A 25,789-nucleotide genomic window follows, 5' to 3' on the forward strand; every position below is an offset into this window, starting at 1 on the left:
CAGGCAAGGACGACAAACAGATGTTAAAACTAGCAGACAAAAGTCTATAAGTATCCCCTAATGAGATACTTACTAATTATAAACAGAGAATTAAAAATTTTATAGTAAAGAAAAATGGTAGTTGCCATCTTAACCAACTGACCAAAATTAATATCACTGATAATTGGCCCAACCTGCCATCATTTGCTTGCTGACAGGATGCGCTGAGGATACTTCTGTGGTATTCTTACCAAAAATGCATAGTCTGAATCTAATTATGAGGAAACGCCAAACAAACAAAGGGATTTTCAGAAAAATTCTTGGCCTATACTCTTCAAAAATGTCATTGACATGAATAACAAAGGACAAAGAAAACATTGTGGAAAAGGGACACTAAACAGGCCTGGAAACTAATTCCAATGTCTGTGTGATCCTGTGGATCCTTGATCAGAGAGAGGGAAAAAAAAAAACCACTTTGATATTAAGAGCATTAACGGGACAATAAAATTTGAATGAAGACTATAGATTTTTTTTTAAGACTATAGATTGAAGTATTGTGTCAATATTGTCTTGATAATAACTTCTGAATTTTCCTAACTACCTGTGATTGTGTAAATTCCCTGTTTTTAAGAAAGCCAGGCTGACGTATGTAGAGGTTATGAAAGCTGCAGACAAGAGGCTGAAGAAGGGTACGGAGGGACATCTAAACCAGTGTGGGACATGAGGGAGAATTACCACAAACTTGGTGCCTTAAAACCACCTAAATTTATTATCTTAAGTTTTGGAAATCAGAAGTCCAAAATGGGGGTTAAACCAAGATGTTGTCAGGGCTTTGTTCCTTCTGGAGGCTTTAGGACAGAACCCATGTCCTTGCATTTCTAATTCCTGATGTTGGCCACTTTCACTGGCACTTTGCCCCACACTTCAATTTTCAAAACCAGCAATGGCTGGCTAGATCCTTCTCTAGTCAAATAACTCTGACACTAACTCATCTTTTGCCTCTCGTTTCTAATTTCAAGGATGCTTGTAATTACTTTGAGTGCATCATGACAATCCAGGATAATTTCTGCATTTAAAGGTCAGGTGATTACAACCTTAGTTCCACTTTCTATCTCAATTCCCCACTTGCCATATAACAATGTATTTACAGCTTCCAGGGATGAGGGTGTGACCTCTTTTGTTGGCCATTATTCTGTCTATCACAAAAAGCATTAGTTTTCCTTCTGTGGCAGGTATGATACAGTGATTTATTATAGAAAACCAACTCATATTGGCTTAGCAGTTAAGGAACGTATTTGGTTTATGTAACTGAAAAGTGCAGAAGAGGAAGCTGCATTTAGGACAGGCTTAAGATCTTCACATGATTGATTTCTGTGAATCTCTTTACTCTGTTTTCAACTTTGATGTCACCCTAAGTCACTCACCATCATGATCCCAAAAATGGTAGTTAATAGGTCTCATGGATACAAAACCATTCCTTCCTATCAGCAGTAGAGAGGGGATTTTTGTCCTACCAACCTGAGCACACATTCAAAGGTTCACTTTGATTGGATCAGCTCAGAATTATATACCTGTCGCTGCACCAATTCTGTGGCCAGAGCAATGGAATGTGCTAATGGGCTTAGATTTGTTCCAAGGTCCCAGAAATCTGGTCCCATCTTCCCCAGAAAAAATAAGATCCCAAGTGGAAAGTTCTTGAGATGAGAATAAGGATGAATGAAAAGAGGGGACAACCAACAAATGTCCATTGTGTCTTCATAGTCTCATATCCAGAATTATAATCTTTTATTAATAGAATCATGAATAACCTAGAATTATTTCATAAGTGCTAAATTTCGTCCAATAGCATCAAGTAAAGCAATGCAAATTTAAAAAATATGTAGACACTAGGGTCATAATACATGAAATATGACATGAGTTACTGAATTGCAATCAGCACTGTTGTCTCTGTTCTGCACTAATACTAGCTCAGTCTTCTATTTTAATTGGGAAACAAGAAGTATTCAGTTGGTTCCTGAATACACAGGGACAGATGGACAATTTTGCTCAACATAAGCATACTTCTGCCTTATTTTTCACAGCAAATATTTTGTCTGTGGTGAATTTTTACTTTAATTTTAAATCCTAAATTCTTTGTTACTTTTTCTTTTGAACTTCTAGTTCTGTGATTATCATAGGCTTTATTCTCTTGTCACATTTGTTTATAGCAATATTTCCACTCGTATGATTTGTCAGCACAGATATTGGTTTACTTATATATTCAAGCTTTATTTTTTTCTTTTCTTTTTAAAAGTAGTTTCCATACCCAACATGGAGCCCAACATGGGGCTTGAACCACAACCCCAAGATAAAGACCTGAGCTAAGATCAAGAGTGGGATACTCAACTGACTGAGCCATCCAGGCGTCCCTCAAGTCTCAATTTCTTAAACTATTTTATGAAATTTACTGAGGTATAACTAACATACAATATATTAGTTTCAGGTGTACAACAGAGTGATCTCTGGGTTCTCCCTCTGCCTCAGATTTACTCTGTATACATTATAAATGTTAATCATAGTAAGTCTAGTTACCATGTGTCACCTTACAAAGTTAATACAACGTCACTGAGTATATTCCCCATGGTGTGCATTACTTCCCTGTGATTTATTTATTTTATAATTGAAAGTTTGTACTTCTTAATCCCCTTCACTCATTTTGAACTCATTCTTCTGGCAACCATGTTCTCTGTGTCCATGAATCTGGGTCTTGTTTTGTTTCTTTGTTTGTTTAGATTACATACATAAATGAAATCATGTGAAAAATGTTTTTGTCTCTCTGACTTATTACACTTAGCATAATATTCTCAAGGTTCATACATGTTATCACAAATGGCAAAATTTCACTCTTTTGGATGGCTGAATAATATTCCATGGTATAAATATAACATGTCTTCTTTATCTGTTCATCCATCTTTGCACCTTTTAGCTATTGTGAATATATTCACTTTGAAGAATCCTCAAATAATTGATTCATGCACACTGTTCAGGTTTTATAGCTGATTTGTGAGAGAAATAGGGTGGAGTGTCCTTATTTTATATTATCCACAACCAGAAACCAATGAGAAGCTTCATTTTAATATCCAAGAAGGACACTCATTATCAGCATAATAGAAATTATGCTATTGGATTTGAAACGTAGCATCCATTAGAGTCTGTCTTCCACCTGTACCACTATCTAAAGACTCTTTATTTAAATTAAAATATTTCTACCTCTAGACATTCTGTTTTGAAGATGGAAGCAATCTTGAAAAGAGTAATACAAATATTGTAATACAATATTTGTCATTGATATCTTAATATGACTTAGTTTATGGGTTCTTTCTTCTTTATAACTAGCTGAAAAGTGGGGCACTGAACAATTTATGAATAAATAACAACTCAACATATAAACATGTTTCCTTTCCCTTTAATAAACCTCCCATTCTCCTAAAATAACATCAATTAACTATTTTATTTGAGATCATTATATATGACAACAAAAAATATTTGTGAGAAGGATATTTCTGTCAATGGGAGCACCTTAATTCCAATCACATTAGGGAACTCAGAGCAACTTTTAGATTCTCTATGGAATTTACTTAAATTAATCGCACACACACACACACACACACACACAAACACACAAAACATGGTAAACCAGAAATTTTCCATAGATGTTCCTTGATGACTCTGAATTAGAGATTACATTCACAAGATCATAGAACTGACCATCCCACTAACTGTGGTCTAGTTACTAGTGAGTAATCAATCCAATTACCTTAGACCTAAGAAGTTTAAATTAAGCCTATCCTAATTTGGGGATGGTTTCAATTGCTAATAGGATAATTGCACCTGATTTCAAAGTACAGACTGTAGTTTTCTTTTTTTAAGAGCTCATTTTTGGAAATAGAGCAATTCCCTTAGTGGAAAGATGATTAAAAAAAAAAAAAACCAACAACAACTGGGTTCTCCCTCTGCCTCAGATTTACTGCTGTATCTCATACTAAAATAATAACAAGCAGACCTGCCCTTTTTCTTTCTTTCTTCTTCTTTTTTTTTTTTTTTTTACTTTCATGTGTTCCCATACTGTCTTACTGTATTATGATTATACTGGCAATTAGAAAAGGAAGAATTAGCACTGCATCTACTTATTACCATCATCCTATTAATTTACATCGGAAATTCCCTCTACGCTTTGACATTCTGTGCTATTCTGTGTTGAGTCATCTGAGATTTCAGAGAGAACTCTTATTATCAAATTAATTCTGAAAGAAGGAAGCTTTTGCCCTTCCCATTTCTTCAGGAGAGACCTACTAACAGATGTTCTTTTATGTTATACACATACCTTTGTCATTCACTTTGGGGTATGGGGGATGCATGACTTTATCTGCTTTGTATGATGCAAATGAGGTGAGAATTTGGGGAAAAAATGGTTTCATGGACTGCTTTGTACTTACTCTCTTAACCTTTTAAATTTTAATAGAAAGTAACCTTTTCCTTATTTTATGTTTAATTAAATCTCTCCCATTCCTCAAAGAAAACCTTTTTTTTCCCTCTATAAGGTAAACTTGAGATTACTATTGAACATTTCTCCTTTGTCAATAACTCTTTAATATTCTTGTCTCATTCAGCAAATATAATACCAGATAAAGCTGCATTTACTGTGAGAATGCTTATTAATTGTGTGCTTATAGTGAAAATGTTTGTGTGTCAAAAGATATCATTCTATAAACCTAATTTATTAGGTGGTTAAAAGTTTATATTTATTTAGATTTCATTTGAATATAAACTAGTGTAGTTTAAAAGAGATAAAAATAGTTTCACAGCTGTAAATTAAAAAAAAAAGATAAACTCATTTTTGACAGAATTTGCAATTTGGAAAAAAATACTTCAACAGAGAAAACAAAAGTTATTTGCTACTCTGGTTCAAACATTCCAACTATTCTTTAAGGAATCAAAATCTGCCATTTATTTCAGATGTGTATCATTATAAAACTTTCACAACACACCTGCTTCTGCTCAGACAATATTTTGATGACCAACAATTTTACTGGTGTTAAAATGATAGAATTGGTTTTACTACAATAAACATAATTCCCTCATAGTATTCTTTCTAAAGAACAAAGCAGGTGTAGGGACATCTGGGTGGCTCAGTGGTTGAACATCTAACTTTGGCTCAGGTTGTGATCCCAGGGTTCTGGGATCAAGTCCTGCAGGGAGCCTTCTTCTCCCTTTGCCTATGTCTCTGCCTCTTTCTGTGTCTCTTATGAGAAAATTAATAAAATCTAAAAAAGAAAATCAGGTGTTTGAATGTTCTTGTGATTTGGGACTAATAATACAAACTGAGCTATCACTTCACATTTGTGATAACTATTCTTTAGTCCTCAGTAATTATTTTATCCCCTTTACCAAAATCTATGCTTTCACCATTAACTTTTTAAAATAATTAAGAAAATTGTGGGTATCTTTTATGGTATTGTTTTGAAGTGGAGGCAAATCTACCATATCAATTAGGTCATATAAAATGATTGACTCATTCAACAAATATTTACTGAACTTCTGTGTCTCAAACACTGTCCTAGGTGATTAAAATACATCCATGGACAGTTCTAACAAGTATCACTGTCCTTGTGAGGGTTACTCTTTAACATGGGAGTTAAAGAAATCCATGAAAAATATAATACATAAGTAAATTATCTAGGGTACAAGATGATTAGTACTATAAACAGAAAATAAAAATAATAACTAGAATGAGAGGATCAGGAGTTTGTGGTGGGGTGGCAGCAAATGTTTCAGGATTAAATAGATGATTAGGTTGGATCTTCGAGGACAGACTTGAGGGTGATGAGAAAGTTAGCATTGTAGATAGACTGGAGAAAAGCATTCCAGGCAGAAAAATGGTTGAGAAAGAGCTAAGGAATGGTTGAGGAGGAGGGACAGAGAAGGCATATTATTTAAGGACAACAAGCAAGGAGGAGAAAGAGCAGATCCTGTAGGGGGTTCAAGTGCTAATGAGGGGGATTGAACGCTGGGCTGAAGTTGTAAACTCATATCATTTCAAGAGATGTAGTACTTACGACTTTTAAAACCTAAGCTTTTAAACAGTTCTCCATCAATCTTTTGTAAACAAATATTATAATTGAATATTTAGGTCATCTTAAATTATGTTAAAGCTGATTTAACAAGGTAAAACTCCATCATTAAAAAAATAATCATCCCATTCTCAATCCCAGCACCTTATTCTGACAGATTGCTGGTAAGAAGCCTCTGAGAGTAAATCAATGTCTTTCTTTTGAGTTTTAAAACTGAGTAAATGTCACCAAAAGTTGGGTCTGAAAGCCTAACATTACAAATAATCACAGAAACAAAGAGCGCATCAAATGTCTTCCTCTCATTTCCACTGAGAAGGAAGGAAGAACATCAGGAAAGAAGGAAAGGGGAGGGATGGGGCATGATGAGAAGTGTGCAGAGTAGTTGAACAGACCAGATACAAAACACAATATGGTCTAAAATTTTGTGCACTATTTCAATATGGAAACCAGATTTATTGGGAAAATAATATGAATAGGAAACTGGAAAAACATATTTGCATCTCTTACAATATGACTAAATGGTCACAGTGTACTAGAAACTACGTAGACATTAACATGAAATGCGTCTGGCAGTATTCAGGCAACAGAGGGCACTTTATTTTTTTATTTTTTTTTTTTTTTAAATTTTTATTTATTTATGGTAGTCACAGAGAGAGAGAGAGAGGCAGAGACACAGGCAGAGGGAGAAGCAGGCTCCATGCACCAGGAGCCCAACGTGGGATTCGATCCCGGGTCTCCAGGATCGCGCCCTGGGCCAAAGGCAGGCGCTAAACCGCTGCGCCACCCAGGGATCCCGAGAGGGCACTTTAATTGGTGATAACATTTAAAAAGCACAGCATATTAAACCTACGTAATTCAAACTAAAACTTTCTATTTTCCAATGCAGAAATGACCCCAGTCAGCTATTTGTTTCCTTATATAAATGTCAACATACTTTATAAAGAGCCAAGCTCACCCAGGTTAGTATAATTTGGTAGTTTAATAATTGTTAGATATCTTCACCAGGCTTAGGAAGAAATCGACTTAGTGGATTTAAAAATGTTTATGACCCTCCAGATAGGAAGCAAGTGTTCTATTATTTGAAAAGCATCTACAGACTTGAATATAACTGAAGCTTTGAATAACCTGAAGTTTGAAGTCAAATATTGGAATCTTTATTAAATTCCTTCATTAGTAATTTAGAAATAGGCAGCAAGTTAAAATCAAGCCACAAAACTTGTCTGATTATCTGTAACAGCTGAGGTTCTCTAGTGTATGAACAAGGTATTTTGCTATCTCTGTATCATCTGCTTATTTTTAAACCAAAGAGAAAAATGTTTATATATTAACTAAGCTTGAACATTGCTTTGGTCTCTAACATAATATTTAACTCTCAAGCAGGTAACTTCAAACCATGACAAGTTCAAAAAATTTGTAATTCTAAGCCCATATTATGACCATTTAAAAATTGCAATAAATATCATCCTTCCAGGACACTGGTAATTATAGTTTGAATGGACTGATTTCTAAGAATATGATGCTCACCTCTAATTACAGCAACGGGAAGTGCATGCATAAATTAACATGGTTGCTTTGCAGACTATCCTCAGTTTAATAACTGGGATAATTCTCTTTCTCTGTGCATCTACAATAAATCACGAACCTTCTTTTATAGTATACCCTATGGCCCATAAAATGCCATCATTAGAAAAAAACAGTGTCAAATCCAGAAAAACCACAATCGATAGAATTGGCCTCTCAGAATTGGCAATTATCTAGAGTTGGCAGTTCTGAAATTTCCCTACACTCTTGGTACCAACCAAGTGAAATGCGTGTTTTTCCTCTTTAGAAATTCAATATAAATCATAGACAGAATCCACTAACAAGAAAACGTATTCCAAATAACTGACGATTATTTTCCCACAATAGAAATAAAGAATTTTTGCCAAAAACAGCCAATATCACTTAGGTTTTTTTATCATAGAGCCATGGCATTTACAGTATACTCTATTCTATGATACTGATTTACCCCTGCAAATTTTGCAATAAATCACATGTATTTAATTGGGATAATGAAAAAAATACAAAAGATTCATAGGCTTGAAATACCTGCAGAGAAGAGAGATCTAGTGACATTCAGCACAGAAATTAAAACTTTTTCTCTTACCATCATCTTTTCTTTTCTTTTTTAAAAGATTTTACTTATTTATTCATGAGAGACAGAGAGAGAGAGAGAGGGAGAGAGAGAGAGAGGCAGAGACACAGGCAGAGGGAGAAGCAGGCTCCATGCAGGGAACTGACATGGGACTCGATTCAGGGACTCCGGGATCACACCCTGGGCTGAAGGTGGCGCTAAACCGCTGAGCCACCCGGGCTTCCCAATCCTCTTCTTTTCAACACAGATGCTTGCAGATAGTAAAATTCCATGCATATACATACACACACACACACACACACACACACACACACACACACAGAGTTGACAAAAACAAATGTTTTGGAGCTTGCAATATAAGAGCGCTGAAAATGAAAAGAGAACCCAATGGTAAGAAAAGAGAAGTGTGATGGAGGCAGATGTTAAATCTCAAGTCTATTAAAAAATACAACGTAGAAGACTCAACTTTTGGAAATAAAACTTTCTGGAACATTAAGAAGCTTAACATTTAATAAGTGCCCCTAATACAATTAGGCATCCATTCCCTTCCCTGGAGACAGATGCTGCTCCCCACATATATAGTCTGTTTTATTCTAAAATTCTCAGCTCTTCCAGCACTTTGCCATTCCTCATATAGCTGTTCATTCCACATTTTTCATGTGTATCACTTACGACAAATCTAATGGAATATTTTTAGACACCTAAAAGAAGCAGGCAATAGAATCTTTTCAATCTTTACAATCTTACAATCTTCTCAATCTTACAATATTGAAATGTATGCCTAATGAACGTTATCCATCTCAAAATCCCATCCTACCAATAGTCCACAGACTGGGGGAGTGAAGTTACAACAGCAATGCCTCAACATTTTAGCTAGCTATTCCTTCTGAGTCTCTAGGAGTAGTCGTTGGCTATACAATTCTCTTCTGATTTGTGCTGTCTCAACTCCTTGACTTACCTACATTGGTGGCTTACACCAGAGATTATTAACAAAGGACTAAGTTTATATATGTTTCATTTAAGGTGTATACATAAAAGCATGTAGGAATATTTGCATACTATTAGCAGTGGTTTGCAGACCGTATAAAGTTTATCACTTAAGTTATCTTGCAGGTTATGAACTCTGCAAGAAATCCTTAGGAGCCCTTACTGCCTACTTCCTTCTCCATCAATCACCACACAGAGCAGGAGCAGGCATCTCTGCTGAGAGTTGCTTTTCACTTGTGTCTATAAGGAGATGAATTATTGACTCCAGCCCCTTCAAGACACTGGACAGTGTTTTTGCTCAATAAGGTTTACCTTCAGTAAGTCAGTGAATAATATTTTCCTCTGTGTTTTTTGTGTTTGAGAGCTTATACTCTGCATTTTGAGGAGAGGTCAAAAATAAAGATAAAAATTTAAAAATCAGACGTTTATTTTCCTAGAAGTAAGCTTCAAGCATAACATCAAAAACTCCTGTATTTCACACAAGTCAATAGAGTCTGTATAGACTGATATATAATAGAAAAGATCTGGGCAGCCCGGGTGGCTCAGCAGTTTAGCACAGCCTTCAGCCCAGGGCGTGATCCTGGAGACCCAGGATGGAGTCCCACGTCGGGCTCCCTGCATGGAGCCTGCTTCTCCCTCTGCCTGTGTCTCTGTCTCTGTCTCTCTCTCTCTCTTTGTGTCTCTCATGAATAAATAAATAAAATCTTTGAAAAAAAAGAAAAAAGATCTGCACTCCTTCGATTGGGTTTGTCATTAGAAACGTGTTTTTCCTAAGCAATTAGCACTGCATTAGGAATGGAATTCCAAAGAGTGACCAAATAGACAAGATACGTACCCTAAACAGATTCTTATCTAAGCTGCATCCACGAAGCATGTTCTTTTGCTCATATGTTTCCTATATATAAGCCTTTTTTTTTTTCTCTTGTTAAATTTTGTTGAGTTCTCCTCTCCCGGGTTATAAAACATTATAATGCTTAAGATAAAGTTGAAACTTATCGACTGATTGAATGGTTGATGGCATGAGGCACATTTTTCATCCAAAGTTAAAGACTACCCGTTGCATAACGGCCTGGCCCAACCGATCTTGAAAGTCAAAACCAGACTGATGTGAGAGGAAGAGCACCGAATCTAGACAAAGATGAGGTTCACATCCTGCCTACCAGTGACTACAGCTATATGACAATGAATAACTAACTTAACCTGTCTGGGGCTATTTCTCATTTTAAAATTGCCTATAATTATACCTGCCCTATATAGTGTACAAGGATATTTTGAAACTCAAATTAAATGATGAGCTAGATCTCCTGTCCCAGATATGAGGGAAAGAAATAGAAGAACAAGTATATGAGAGCAGATAAGGTAAGTTAGAAATCTTTTCCAAATGGCTACTTTTATGTTGGCTAGAGATTATCATTGGAGGAAATGAAGGTCAGAGAACATTAAAAGCGATCTTGAAGGAAACATCATTAAAGACATCTGTCCACTCTGACAAACCAATTTTGTTTCCTAGACCTCCATTTTCTGATCTGCTTTGCTGAGAGGGGGAATGTGCTGTCTATATGATATTATAGCTCCAGAATATAATTCTGCCCATTTAAAAAAGTATGACTAATTTCACCATATGCATGAGAAAGAACTTTAGCAGATTATATGTAATCAGTTCACATTCTTATACATTTCCTTTCTAATAGTTCTGATCATTTTCGAAACTTATCTGAGCTCTTCTTCTTTCTCCCCAGGTGATGATAATACGAGATACTGTCACCACACTAACAGATGTTGTACTTTGTGGCCAGTAATGACCTAGGTTCTTTGTATAGTTTCTGTTCTAAAAACTCAGTAATAACCTTGACTTTGGTACTTTTATTATTCTAAATTTATATATGAAAAAATGAAGCTTGCCCTTAAGTATCAGAACCAGATTTGAATTTATACGTGAATCCAGGTCTTTTTTTTTTTTTTTTTAATCCAGGTCTTTCTGACCACGAAGCCCAAACTCGTTATTAAGAGCTGCACACTTTCTCATTGTTATCATAGGCATTAGAAAATAAAGCTAGGGAAGATAAAATCCTTGTTCTTTAGAAGTTTACGGTTTAGATGAGGAAATTAAATGAGTATGTAAATGATAAAACCAAAACACAAAGATTAAAAGGGGAGTAATATGAGCTATTTTCTTCCAGCTTTATTGAGATATAATTGACAAAGTGTAAGTTAAAAGTGTAACACTGTGACAATTTGATACATTTTTTTAATTGCAAAATGTTTAACACTATAAGGTTGGTTGACACACCCTATCCTTCATATAATTACCATTCTGTTGTTGTTATGGTGAGAATATTAAAGCTCCACTCTCATGGCAACTTTCAAATATGCTAGAGTCACTTTGCTGTAATATGCTAGAGTCACTTTGCTGTACACTAAATCCCTGGAATATGCTAGAGTCACTTTGCTGTACACTAAATCCCTGGAACTTATTCATTTTAAAACAGCAAGTTTGTATCCTTAGATCAGCATCTTCTCATTTCCTTTACCCCTCAGCCCCTGGCAACCACCATTGTATTTTTGCTGTAAGTTCAATGTTTTAGATTCTACATAAAAGTGAGATCTTACAGTATTTGACTTTCTCTCTTCTAATTACTTTACTTAGCGTAATATCCTCAAGATGCATCCATGTTGTTGCAAATGTCATGATTTCCTTTTTATGGGTGAATAATATTCTATTATATATACAATTATGTATTATGTAATTATTTTGTATGATTATATATGTGTTGCAATATAATTATATATTGTTATATAATAATATGCTATATATAATTACATATTGAATATGTTATAAGATAAATACATATATAATATGAAATCTTATTTTACATCATATAAATATATTCATATTATATTTTTATTTATTATAGACCATTTATATATTTTATATTAATTATATAGTGTTATATAAATTCATTATATGTTACATATATATGCAACATTGCCTATAAGAGCTAATATTTAATGATTGTTTATATAATTGCTGTACTAAGCATTCAACATTCTGCAACAATCCTAGGAGATCTTTATAATCACCATAACCATTTTACAGATGGGGACACTGAGATTTCAGAAAGGTTAGTAATTTGTCCTAAATCACATGGCTAGGGAATAACAATTTTGGGATACTAAGCCCAGATACTAGGACTCCAGGGGCATCTTGATAACTAATAAGAGTAGCACAAAATTCAGTGAAGAACAGAGAATGTGAGCTAATGAGTGTTTATTTAGGGAGGCAGAAACATAAAAAGATTCATGACAGATAAATAAATATTCTATATATATAAATATATATCTATATATATATTTCATATATTATGATACTACGATACAGTAAGAAATAGATATATTTTGGTGTTCATTCCCAGGTTCTGGCCCAAACTCCTAAAACCACTATAATCCCTAAGTAATAAAGGTGCTAAAAGCATCTTTTATTATAATATTTGATCTTCTACCCCAGTTGACACAGAGTTCCTTAATCTCCCAGAATTTCCTTGGTAATAGGAGCATCTCATGAAGAAACTCTTGGTGGCTCTTGGATAGCTTTAGCATGGGGAATGGTCACTAGAAAGCCCAAGTCTTAATTTGAAAACTGAAGCTTTCAGCTTCACCCCTCATCCTCAGGAGAGGTCGTGGAGCTGGGGCTTATAGATGATCATTGATCATGCTTATGTGATGAATGAAACCTTCAAAAAATCCCCAAGCGAGCAGGTTCAGAAAGCTTCCAGGTTGGTGAATATATCCATGTTCTGGGAGAGTGATGCACCCCAAAACATGAGGATAGAAGCTCCTGTGCTTTGGACCCTTCTAGACCTCTCCCTAGGACCTCTTCATCTGGCTGTTCTTTTGTGTCCTTTAAAATAGCCTTTGTATTTTAATAATCTGCAATAATAAGTGACTTGTTACCCAGGGTTCTGTGAACTGCCATAGCAAATTATCAAATCTTAGGGTCATAGGAACCTCCCGTTTGTAGTCACCTCAGACAGAAGTTGTGGGTGATCTGGGGACTCATCATTTACAACTGGCACCTGAAGTAGAGGGTAGTCTTGTGGTACTGAGCCTTTGACCTGGGGGATATGCCTTAACTACAGGCAGTGTCAGAATTTCTAGCTGAGAAAAACCCATGTATCTGAGGTTAGAGGTGTCATGAGGGTAAGGAGGAGACAGTGAGCTTTTCCTATAGGTATACATACGTGAATACTTATGTGTGTCTTTGTGGATACACAGGTTGAGATTTTGACTTCTTAACCTGGAAATTATGAACCCAAAATTCCTGAAGGTGGATATCGAAGACATCAATTACTTTCGTCCGCTAAAATCTAAGTGGATTTTGGAGCAGGTAAATAGGAAATAAGTTAGAAAACATAACTAAAGCATGAAACTGCAGCTCAGAATGCTTGATCCTCCTACAAATATCAAATCACTGTTCAGAACTCCAGGCACTGCCACTTTATATATGCATCATCAGTGCTATGAGCTCCACTGCTACTTGAGAATTAAAGGTGAATGTCAACCAAGAAGAAGAGGGACCTAGTCTTCATTTGGAAGAATTTTGAGACCGAGTTTCAGATGGGAAAATGTTCCGTTATGCTATACTGAAGCATGAAGTTGCCGAAGCTTTACAAAAATGATCAAGATAAAAGAAAACGCAGAGAAGCCCAGAGGGTGTGTGAACACAGATGCAAATGCTTATTGTGGCTGGGAGCAACAGACTGCAGGGTTATAGTTAGTGCTTTTTAACATTAGAAATAAATTTGGGTCCAGCTGAGTCCTAAAATATATACACATATAACATAAGCAAATGAAACCTGAAGAAGTCACCAAAAGGAGAGAACCATACCTGTATTTGCCCCCCGCACCCACCACTTTCAACCTCCTCCCCAAGATTTTAGCCTTCAAACAGGCACAACATCAAATGCAGAGAAATAAAACAAGCCAGTTTATGACTCTTAAACCTTAACATCCCTGGTTCAAGCCATTATGAGCAATTTAATGCTGACTTGCCCACTTCCTCCTTAAGTAAACTACAACTCCACTATATATATGTTCATATTTTCCAAGATTCCAAAACTTCCATATTAATACATTACCGCTATGTATAAAAATTAAATAGACACACTTTAGAGGCCTGTGTCTGGATATGAGGTCCAATACCTTCATTAGTTATATAATTCCCATGTATGTTGAATGTATCTAAGCAACAGTGGGGTGGTTGGACTAAAATAATTTAAGGATCCTTCCAGCCTGTTTTTTTGTGATACTAATGGAGAATATATTTATATGCCAGCATGTACCTAAGACAGGTTATTTGGCTCTCAGTTTATTCATAGTCTAATAGAAATTGAGTTTTTACAGAAACAGATTGCATGTGTAGGGCATTTTATTATTTTAAATTCTAATGACATGTGATTTCCTTTTATTCTTACTATATGAAGCGAATAATACAGGTGTTACAAGAGTTCCTCCCTTTAGAGATTTTCTTCTGTACATGCAGTTGATTAGTGGGAGAAATGAGAGAAATGCCCATGTGTTCTTTTTTTTTTTTTTAATGCCCATGTGTTCTAAACACACTTTACATATTCTTCTTTGAGAATATGCTGCCATTCTTACCTATGCTACTATCAGCAACCTTATGATCTCTTGTGGCACAGTAATCAAAGACAAAGAGGGGAGCCTGGGTGACTCAATCAGTTAGTGTCTGACTCTTGATTTCGGCTCAGGTCTTGATCACAGGGTCTGGGGATAGAGCCCTACCTTGGACTCAGCAGGGAGTCTGCTTGAGAATTCTCTCTCCCTCTCCCTCTGCTCCTCCCCCACAAACCCCCTCTCTCTAAAATAAATATTTTTTTAAAAAAAAGAAAGAAGCCATTCAAAGGAGAGAAGATATGAAGATGGAACACTAGGTAAAATTAGAATAATAAAGTAAACCTGGAAGTTTAATTCTGTGGCTGTATTCATAAGGCATAAAGTGAAATGATCAGACACTGGCCCTCTTCATGGGAGAGGTTAACCAAACTCAATGCAGTTCTGTGGAAGGTGACCTTGATAAGAGAACAGTATCTGGATTCCAACCCAATCTCTTTCTTACTCCTTTATTTCCTCAGCTATTCAAGAAGGAAAATTATTAATAACTCCTAAGTACCTGAATGTCCTACAATGTTTACTCCCATCAACATCACCCAACCCTCAGTAACTTTAGTAGTACCTTACATTTATCAAACCTCTCTCTCATATCTCATAGTTTTTGTTAAGGTAACTTGACATAATGACTGGGAAGCTACTTTGTAAATTACAGAGCATTCAATTATCTATTTTCAGAACTTAAAGAGTTAATTTAGTCACTGATATTAAGATCTGAAAAATATTCACATTTGCACTTTCTGTTCATGTATGTGTTGCAAACTCTCACCCTCACTTCCAAAAGAAAAGAAAAAAAGAGGACTGAGCAGACTAGTTAGCCCTCAGTCACCTATTTCAACAAACTCATCTTTTTAGGAATTCCATGGGTTATATTTGAATTGTGGATTTGAGCAATAGTGATTTCAAAGGCATTGATGAAAAGCAGTTCATGTTTTTTAATGAATTGAATTGATTAATTTCAATGAATTATACCTTGTTCCTCTTCATAGACTTTGGCTTGCTTCTGAGAAACAACCTAAGGTTTGTTTTTAATTTGTATCTAAATTACAGGTATATATGTTAATAAAAGAGACTATGAAAATTAGCTTTTTAATATGTATATGAATATTCCTTATGGCAATTAATAAAAAAAGAGCTAAATTTAAATGAATTAATGTTGAATAACTAGATTCACACACAAAGAGTGTTATTATAAAGTAACTGTTTTCTATTAGAATCAGGGATCAAAGTTTTACAATCACCCTACAACTCCGTGATCGTATCTTTGATGGACTCCAGTTAAAAAACAATATTTCTTTCCTATAAGACTGAAAGGAATGTGGTGTTAATGTTCTTCAGAGTATATCACCTGTCTTAATAATAATAAAACCCTTTGGAACTTTTGCCAAAAAAAAATAATTGTAAATCTACCTTTCTTGATGGTAGTATATTTAAATTTTAATTTAGTAAATACATCAATAGACTTACACCCATGAATTACTACCTGATACAGATCTGTTTAAATAGAGATTAAAGATTATTTCTAGGATTAAAAATGACCATCTTTAAATTATTTTAAAAAGTTATTGTTTCTTCTTTTTGCCATAAATTAGAGACTCGAGTCTAATTTTCTTTCACTGTTTCTTGTATCCATTATCTTTCTCTCTTCCCTTCAAAACAGCAGTCCGCTTCCCTTTGGTAAGCACTCCTCTGACAAGTCCCATATCAACTTTATAATGTGATACTGAATGTGATGTGTTATTCAAGCCTGGAAATGCATGATGGTGAGATTACTTCTGGGTTTCAAAGTGGAGGCAGATATAGAAGGTCATTTCTGTATTGCCAGATCCTCTTAATTAACCTCACATCTGAACTAAGAACAAATAAGAATTAGTTGTTACATAATGGGAATGGCCATAGATTGGGAGTCAGGAGACATATCATTTTGTCTGTTTGTTTTTCTACTATTTGGTATACCTTCCTTTTAAATGTCTTGTAGGCCCTACTTCCAAAATATTCTAATATTCAAAAGACCTGATGTATCCTAGGAACTTAAGAGTACTTCAGATAATTCTGATGCAGGTAGTATACTAGGTTTTTATTTTTAATTAATTAATAAATTTCTAATGGCCTGTTCTTAGCTCCTTATAATTGGAATAACTTACATAGAACTTGGGGGGTCTGACTTCTTGCCCTCAATGTAATGCTCTTAGTGTTGTTCCATGATATTGGTAGACAGGGGTATTCAAATATCCTGCTTCAGGTCTGTTTCTTACAAGAAGCACATAGTTGAATCTTGTTTTTTCATACAGTCAGAGAATTTCTGATAGATTTTTTTTCACACTCAACTTTTCTTTGTGACGTAAGATATACATGTTCATTGCAAATAAAGTTAGCATATTTAGATAAATATAAAAATAAACCATACTCCCAAATGCGGTAATACTAAATGTCAAAGAGTTAAGGTGATAGTTAAATGAGTGAAGGTAAACGTAAAGCAGTTAACAAGGCCTGTCACAGAACTAGCAAGCACATATGTGTTAGCCATGACCATTATCATATACTTTGGTATATATCCTTCTGAGTTTTCCTCCAACTGTTCCTCTTTCAGTATTTCCTAATCCAGTAAATGGCATTATTACTTTTAAAAAGTTATTCAGACTAAAAACTTCACTCCTATCCCTCTAACTCCTCCCCGTTCCTCACACTGAATACAATACGGAAGATAAACCTGGTAGACAATCTCTGATTTTTGTTTCATTTTGTTTCAAGTTTTTATTTAAGTTCTAGTTAGTTAACATATAGTGTGATCTTGGTTTTAGGAGTAGAATTTAATTATTCATTATTTACATATAATACCCAGGGCTCATCACAAGTGCCCTCCTTAATCCCCACCAACCATTTAGCCCATTTCCCACCCACTACCCCTCCAGTAACCCTGTTTTCTAAAGTTAAGAGCTTCTCTTTTCCCCCTTCTCCTATATTCATCTGTTTTGCTTCTTAAATTCCACGAGTGAAATCACATGGTATTTGTTGTTCTCTTATTGTATTGCTTAGCATAACACACTGTGGCTCCATCCACCTTGTTGCAAATGGCAAGATTTCATTCTTTTTGATGGCTGAGTAATATTCCAATGTTCCATATACTAAAACACACACATAAATATTATATCTGCACCCCCACATTTTCTTTTTTTTAATTTTATTTATTCATGAGAGACACAGAAAGAGAGGCAGAGACATAAGCAGAGGGAGAAGCAGGCCCCCCACAGAGAGCCCCATGCAGGACCTGATCCCCAGGCCCAGGATCACACCCTGAGCTGAAGGCAGATGCTCAACTGCTGAGCCACCCAGGTGTCCCACCTCTTCTTTATCCATTCCATAGTTTAGCTTTTGTTGATAATGCTGCTATAAACATCAGGGTGCATAGTGTCCCTTCAAGTCAGTGTTTCTATATCTGTTAGCTAAATACCTAGTAGTGCAATTGCTGGATCATAAGGTAGTTCTATTTCTAACTTTTTGAGGAAACTCCATATTGTTTATCATAGTGTCTGAACCAATTTGCATTCCCTCCAGCAGTGGTAAGAGGGTTTCCCTCTTACAATATTTTTTTTCCAATCTGTGTAATGTCTGATTTAAAATATGTATGTGTGTGTATATATATATATATATATATAATTATTATTATTTGACAGAGAATGAGATAGAGAGAGCAGATAGAGTGGCAGACAGAGGAAGAGGTAGAAGCAAGCTCTCTGATGAGCACAGAGCTCAATCCCAGGACCCTGGAATCATGACCTCAACCAAGGCAAACACTTAACCAACTGAACCACACACGTGCCCCTGTAATCTCTGATTTTTTAATTGGAGCGTTATCTCAAAATATTTTTGAACCCATCAACAACAAATGAGGTCCCTGTAATCAAATTCTGGTAAATTTATAAAAAATATACCAAGACCACATCTGGTTGCCTGTATATTCTCCACATTTTCTGACCACACTGACATGTCAAATTAGTATTCCTGCCAATCAGGTGGTTAAAAAGAGAGCATAACATATTCATAAAAGCGGGTGTTGATTTTTGCATTGTGGTGTCAAGCCTTCACTATGAAGTGCAAGAATATAAAACCTTCAAAACGTGTTTTTTCTTAAAGAGAAGAAATACAAAGCATTTATAACTGCAGTTTGTAAGCCAAATGAGTACACCTGTCAAACCAAAGTCCAAGAATTTGTTTCAAAAGTATCCCTTAAAAATGAAAGATAAATTTTTAATGAAGCAAGGGGCAAAAGACCCAAATGAAGAGAAAAAATTAAGTTATTGCCAGTAGAAAATATTTTTAACTAAGAGGAAAAGGTAATGGTTGGGGTAACACAATAGAAGTGACTTTTGGGAAGTTTTGATAACAGACTCTATTTTCTAAGAGTGGTTATTAACTATCTACAAGAATTAGTGATTAATTATACATATAGAATTATGTTTAAATCCTTTGTCTAATATATTAAATCTTTAGTTTGAAAATGGAAATATTCCATTTTCTTTAGGAATGTCTAATTTACTAAGTAACAGCGGGAGGCTCTATTATCCAATATGTTCAATAATATTTGCAAACTGTTTTTCCAAATCCTCAATATCTTTGGTTGTTATAAACAAAGAAAGCATTTGAAGGAGATTAGAAATATGTGAGTGAATTACCATTTAAATAAAGTTGATTCAGCCCAGAAGGGACAATAGAAAGGCTTTCAGTCTCAGTAAATCCACTTTAATGTCAGTAAACAAATGGCCCAAAGTAGTTTTATCTGGTTCTGGCTGTAAAGGGTGAAATGCAAAAGACAGACTGGGAAAACAGTCTTTCCTGTATTGCTGCCAGCAAGAAAGAACTGACTTCTACTGTGTGGTCTCAGCTCTTTAGCTGGAATGTTATTTGTTCATATAATCTCATAACTCAATTTGTCCATCTATTTTAATGTATTTAAATGTAGCTTTCACACATGGCCTCAATTTCTTATTTAAATGGTCATAATAAACTAGTATTATAAATGACTATGATGGAATTTTAAATCGTATCAATTAGAGATCAAAAATGTATTACTCTCTTGATGATTTAAATTCTAGTAAATGATATTCATGCTATTAATTGATTTGTATATCGGCAGAACCATGCAACATTTTTCCTTCAAATGTCCCCAAATATTTATTCACCTCTGCAGAAAAACAAGTTGAAATATATTTACTTTGAAATATGAAGGTTATGAGACTCAAGTTAAATATGTATGCATATATATTAAAATTTACAGTTGATAGAATTACTACAAGGATAGTTGATATATGATAGTGCTAATAATACCAGGTTATGCATATATTAAATGATCCTTATAATAATAATACAATACCTAACATATACTTCATGGTTCTGTACCAACTGCTGTACGTGTATTATCCCCATTAACCTTCCTACTCTATAAAGTAAGTACTATTCTTATCATCTCATTTTGCAATTAAATAAACTGAGGCCAGAAATAGTTATTCAAAGAAGATTTGGGCTCAGTCAGTTTCTAAAGCACATACTGTATAATATAGGCATGTGGCCATTTATTGTCAGTGCCTGGAACATGGTAAGATCTCAAAATTTATTTGGGATAACTAAGAGATTTTAAATGATTTAAAAGATCAATTTTTTCCCTCAAATTAATCTGGAATTCCTAATTTGGGGGCTTCTAGATTAAAAGTAACTAATTATATCTAGAATTACTCCCACTGGTTCTGCTACATTGTTAATCATTGATTTTCAGATATAAATATATCTGTATTGAGGCAATGATGCTCTATGTAATAAGACTTTTTTTAATGTTTGAATAATTTTAGATTTACAGAAAAATTGCAAAGCTAACACAGAGAATTCCTATACACCCTTTACCCTGTAACCCTTAATGTTGTTTTATATAACATTTGCCAAGTATACTTGGCAAAAATAAGAAATTGACATTGGTTCAACACTATTAACTTAATTACATACATTATTTGGATTTAATGATATTTTTCTTTATTATCCTCTTTGCATTCTAAGATTTAATCTAGATTTTACATTGAATTTAGTCTTCTCTGATCTATGACAGTCTGTTAATCTTTTCTTTGTTGTTTTCCATGGCCTTGAAATTTTTGAAAAAGACTGATCGGGTATTTTGTGAAATGTCCCTCAGTTTGGTTTATCTGATGTTTTCTCAGGATGAGACTAGGGTTATGGGTTTGGTTGAATAATACCAATACCAGAGAGGTGAAGTGCCCTACTCATGACATTGTATCAGAGGGTACACAATATTAACATGAGCTATCATGGAGGCTCCTAACCTTGATCACTTGGTTAAGGTTTCTCAACTGTAAAATTATTTTTTTTCTCCTTTACTATACCCTATTCTTTGGAAATAAGATACAAAATATAGACCATATCCAAGGGGAGAAGATTTAATTCCCCCTTCCTGAAAGGGAGAGAGGATCTAGATATATTATTTCATCTTTTGCAAGGAAGATTTATCCTTTTAAAAGACACGTTTACATCTGAAAAGAGAATGAATGAAATTTTAAAAATAAATAAAATAGGCAATCATTATTGGTCATGAATTATATAAATCTGATTCACTGCTAGGGTCAAAATATGATCTTGCTACTGCAGTGACCTCTTTCCATTATTTACCCATCAAGCAGATTATCTCCCTATAGTTTTCTGTCCCTCATCTTACCCTCAGCTATATTATTTATTGCATTCTGAGATCAATCTTAAAGAAAAACCTCGTAGGGGCACCTTAGTAGTTCAGTCGGTTAAGTGTCTGACTCTTGGTTTTGACTCAGGTCACGATCTCAGGGTTGTGGACTCCAGCCCTATGTCAGACTCTGCTGAGCATGGAATCTGCTTGAGATTCTCTCTCTCTTTCTCTCTCTCTCTGCTCCTCCTGCTTGTGTTCACTTTCTCTCAAATAAAGAAATGAATCTAAAAAAAAAACAAAAACAAAAAAACCAAAAACTCCTTAAGAGCCTTACATCTCTGGTATGGGTAAGATGTCAAAATCAGAAGGGAAGCAAGAGTAGGGTATGGAAAGGAGATAAACAAGGTTGGGTTCTCAGTTAAGTCTAGCTTTACCTGATCCATGTAGATCATGAAACATAAAATGTACCACAGAGACAAATCACACTGAGATGAGGTGGTGACCTTTAGTACTGGCAGATCAGTGATTCATTGTGTCACCTCCATGGTACATGGCCATTATTATCTGAGGCCAACTCTTGGGAGAAGGGAAGCCACTCTTTGGAATAGTGAGCCATTAGCTGTCATCATTCACAAACCCTGATGAATGCACATACTGGGCTGGAAAAGCAGGTTGTAGGTGGGGAAACAACAGCATCCAATGCATTTTGTGCTTTGCTTCTCAATCCAAATGACCAAATATTTACGGAGAATAAATTATGGTCCATGTACAAGCAATTGTAATAGCTACCATGTACGTGCTTTTATGTAACTGATTCACAGTTTCAAAATTCAAGGAGAGATATGCATGATATAGAACACATTAATAACAGCCTTCCTTTCCTTTGTCTGTTTTCTCATAAAATATAGATTTTAGTTTGGAGGCTGGTTTGTTTTTTCCCTTGCAGAACACAGACAGAAATCTATTTTGAGTGGATATGGTCAAAATAATAAGACGGAATTTTATAAAGTAGATTAAGATTTAATTTTTTCCAAGGGAAAATCCTCCAAAGCAACCGGGTACATTTTTACAATCTCTAGAGCACTAAGAACAAAACATAATTCTTTATGTGAAAAGCAAATGTCATGCTTTTCCTGTGTAAATGGCATGAAATTACCCTTATAAATAGGGTATCTGATAGCAAAAGGGAGTCAAGTTTGCTTAAACTGAGCATTCAAGATAGATGGCTTAGCATTAAAAGAATTCAGAAAGCAAGGTCTTCAAACAACAAGTGCATGAGCAGCCACCAGTGAATACCTTGTAACCGAAGAAATGTATAAAGATCTGTTGTGCAATAATAAATCAACCCTTTGGAGAAAACAGGAGGTGTCAGAGATTGTAACTGGGTCATACACAGAATATAAATTCTATCACTTCTGGGTTACTGGTTCAAATCCGGAAAACTCTACAACACAGCGATGGGCAGAGGGTCTCAGAAGTCTTGCTGAGAGTAAAATGTTAAACAGCCTAACAAACCTGGAGTGACATTATCCATTCTAAAGAAGCATTTGTGCTCTTTTGAGCATGAAGAATAAAATTGATTTTTGAGTATAAAGGTGCTAATACCAACTAGCATTTATTTTGAAGTCTCAAAGGCTTGAAAGATAGAAAACATCTTGAAGTCTCAAATGAGTAACTAAATTTATGCCACAATTAATGACACTCTCCACAAGTGTAGAGACCATGTCTGATTAGAGTTCTGTCCTTATGACCTACTTGAGGGCTAGAAATGTAGAATATTCTTAATATCTGCTGAGTGAAATAACGTGAGAAAAAATTAATGAAACTACATCAGGTAGCTGTAAAATCATCATCCATTCTTCTGCCTCCGTAAATGTAAATAGCTACATCCTTCCGAAGGCCTTGGTCTCCATCCTGCCTCTGCTAATTGTTACCTCTGTGACCTTAATCAACAGCGTAGCCCTCTTGTTTCACCTGTAAGATAAGTTATTCAGAAAGAGATTAAAGGTCTTCAGGAAACCTGAGTTTCTACAATTTGTCCTTTAATTGTTATCTTAGTGCGTTAGTAGGGGAAATGTAAGGAACTGATGAACGGTATTCTGAAGTCACCACGTACATGGATTGGAATCCAGGATGTTCAGACAGATGTGAATTCAGTACTAAGGCTACCACCTTTTAGCCTTATGATCTTAAGCTGACTATTTAACAATCTCATATTTGTAGAATCTGAGGTGATGAGGATTAAATAATTTAATCATGTAACAGATTTAGCATGATACATGGCACACAGGTAACATTCTCAACTGTTGTTAGAATGGCTGCCTTCAGAGGTTCAGAAGGTAAAAGTGGTGCTCTACAAAAGCATAATTGTTCTCCTTGCTTTCTTAAGATTGGATATTTTTTTTCTTTTAGCTTACCAAGCTAATATTGTCATATAAAACCAATTTTCTGAGAGCAGAAATAAATCATGTGGATACTGCCTTTAAGGAGACTTAGACAAAAGTAATGACAGACCATATTCTTTTTCTAAAAAACAGATTTTATTTATTGATGTATGTTCTATGTATTTATTTATTTATTTATTTATTTATTTATTTGAGAGAGAGAGAGAGAGAGAGATTGAGAGCATGAGCAGGAGAAGGGATAGAGGGAGAGAGAGAAGCAGACTCCCCACTGAGCAGGGAGCCAGATATGGCGCTGGATCCCAGGACCCCAGGATCAGGACCAAAGCCAAAGGCAGACGCTTAACTGAATGAACCACCCAGGTACCCCAACACCAACTAAATTTTTAACATCCATCACATCTCTTTCTTGCTTTCCCTGCTCTCTCTCTCTCTCTTTCTTTCCCCTCATCTTTTTCTCTCTCACACAGACACACAGAAAGTTTGGTAGCTTTTTGGATGGTGTGACCATTCCAGATCAAAAATGAAGATTTTATGTCCAACACTGTTCCCCTAAGGAAAGGAAAAACCACAGATATTTTACTGAAGGAAAAAAATTAAATCTTATGTGGTTCCTAATTTTGTTGTTATAGTAAAATCCTGCTGGTTTGTATGACTGTTATTAGTACTAGTTTACCAAATATGTCTTGGTTTCTGCTTCTAGTCACATTGTAGATGTTTTAGGGTTTTGCAAGTTAACAGGACCAATGTGGTATAGATATATAAATATAGATATAGAGAAAAAGATTTGTTATAAGGTACTATCTCACATGATTAAGGAAGCTGAGAAATCCCACAATGTGCCATCTGTAAGCTAGAGACCCAGGGGAGATAGCTGTGTAGCTCTGGGGGGCAGAGAGCTAATCAGAAGTGTAGATTCCAGAGTCCAAGACTGAAGGCCCAAAACCAGGAGCACTAAAGGCAAAAGATCAATTTCCCAGCTAAGAAGCCAGGCAGATAGCAAATTCAACCTTGCCTCTGACTTCCTGTTTTATTCAGGACCTCGATGGATGAGATGATGACTTCTCATACTGGGAGAGCAATATGGTTTATTCAGTCCACCAATTCAAATACTAACTACTTCTGGAAACCCTCACAAACACACCTAGACATAATGTTTAATCACTCAGGCCATATCCTATGGCCTAGACAGGCTGACACATAAAATTAACTATCACAGTAGGATTACATTTCCTGAACCTCTGGGTACTGGGCAGTCATGAAATTTGGTGGGGCCATTACTGTGAGCAGAAATAATGCATGTTGCTTCTCAGCTAAAGGGTTTAATTGCCATCCCAAGACCTTTTGGGCCTTCTGTCCCCAGTGCCCTCTTTTATTCTGCCACAGTGATGAGTAACAGATCAGTACTGTCATTAGAATTTTCTGTAAAGATGGAAACGTTCTCTGCATAGTCCAATATATTAGCCATTAGTCACAATACATGAGGCCACTGAGAACTTGAACGTGGCTAGTATGACTGAGGAGCTATATTTTGATTTTAATGCAGTATTTTAAAGTTAAATTTAAACAGCCACATATGGCTAAGAAGCTGCTGTATTGGGCAGCATATGTCTAGGTACAGACTGTTCTCAATCTGGGTTCTAGAGTGAGGATGATGCGAAGTGGAGCCCCAGGGACTTAGCAATGGAAATGTGCAGAAAGTAAGAAATAAAACTTGTTGAAGTCACTATGGCTTTGGGGTAATTTGTTACTGCAGGATAGCTTAGCCCTTTCTGATAGAGATGGGTTGTCTTTCAGCTCTTCTAATTGCTAT

General features: G+C 35.4%; 2 long non-coding RNA genes across 12 annotated transcripts in view; one reads left to right on the forward strand and one right to left on the reverse strand.

Moving 5' to 3' along the window:
• LOC144289704 (uncharacterized) overlaps nucleotides 1–6,783 on the forward strand; it is a 285,074-nt gene extending 278,291 nt beyond the window's left edge. Inside the window, exon 4 of the long non-coding RNA XR_013357618.1 lies at nucleotides 6,734–6,783. This is a non-coding gene — a long non-coding RNA (uncharacterized LOC144289704). The remainder of the gene's footprint in view (nucleotides 1–6,733) is intronic.
• LOC144289702 (uncharacterized) overlaps nucleotides 1–25,789 on the reverse strand; it is a 175,398-nt gene that overhangs the window by 106,514 nt on the left and 43,095 nt on the right. The window lies entirely within an intron of this gene.

This window comes from Canis aureus, chromosome 19 (genome assembly GCF_053574225.1).
Source record: "Canis aureus isolate CA01 chromosome 19, VMU_Caureus_v.1.0, whole genome shotgun sequence".
NCBI classification, from domain to species: Eukaryota; Metazoa; Chordata; class Mammalia; order Carnivora; family Canidae; genus Canis; species Canis aureus.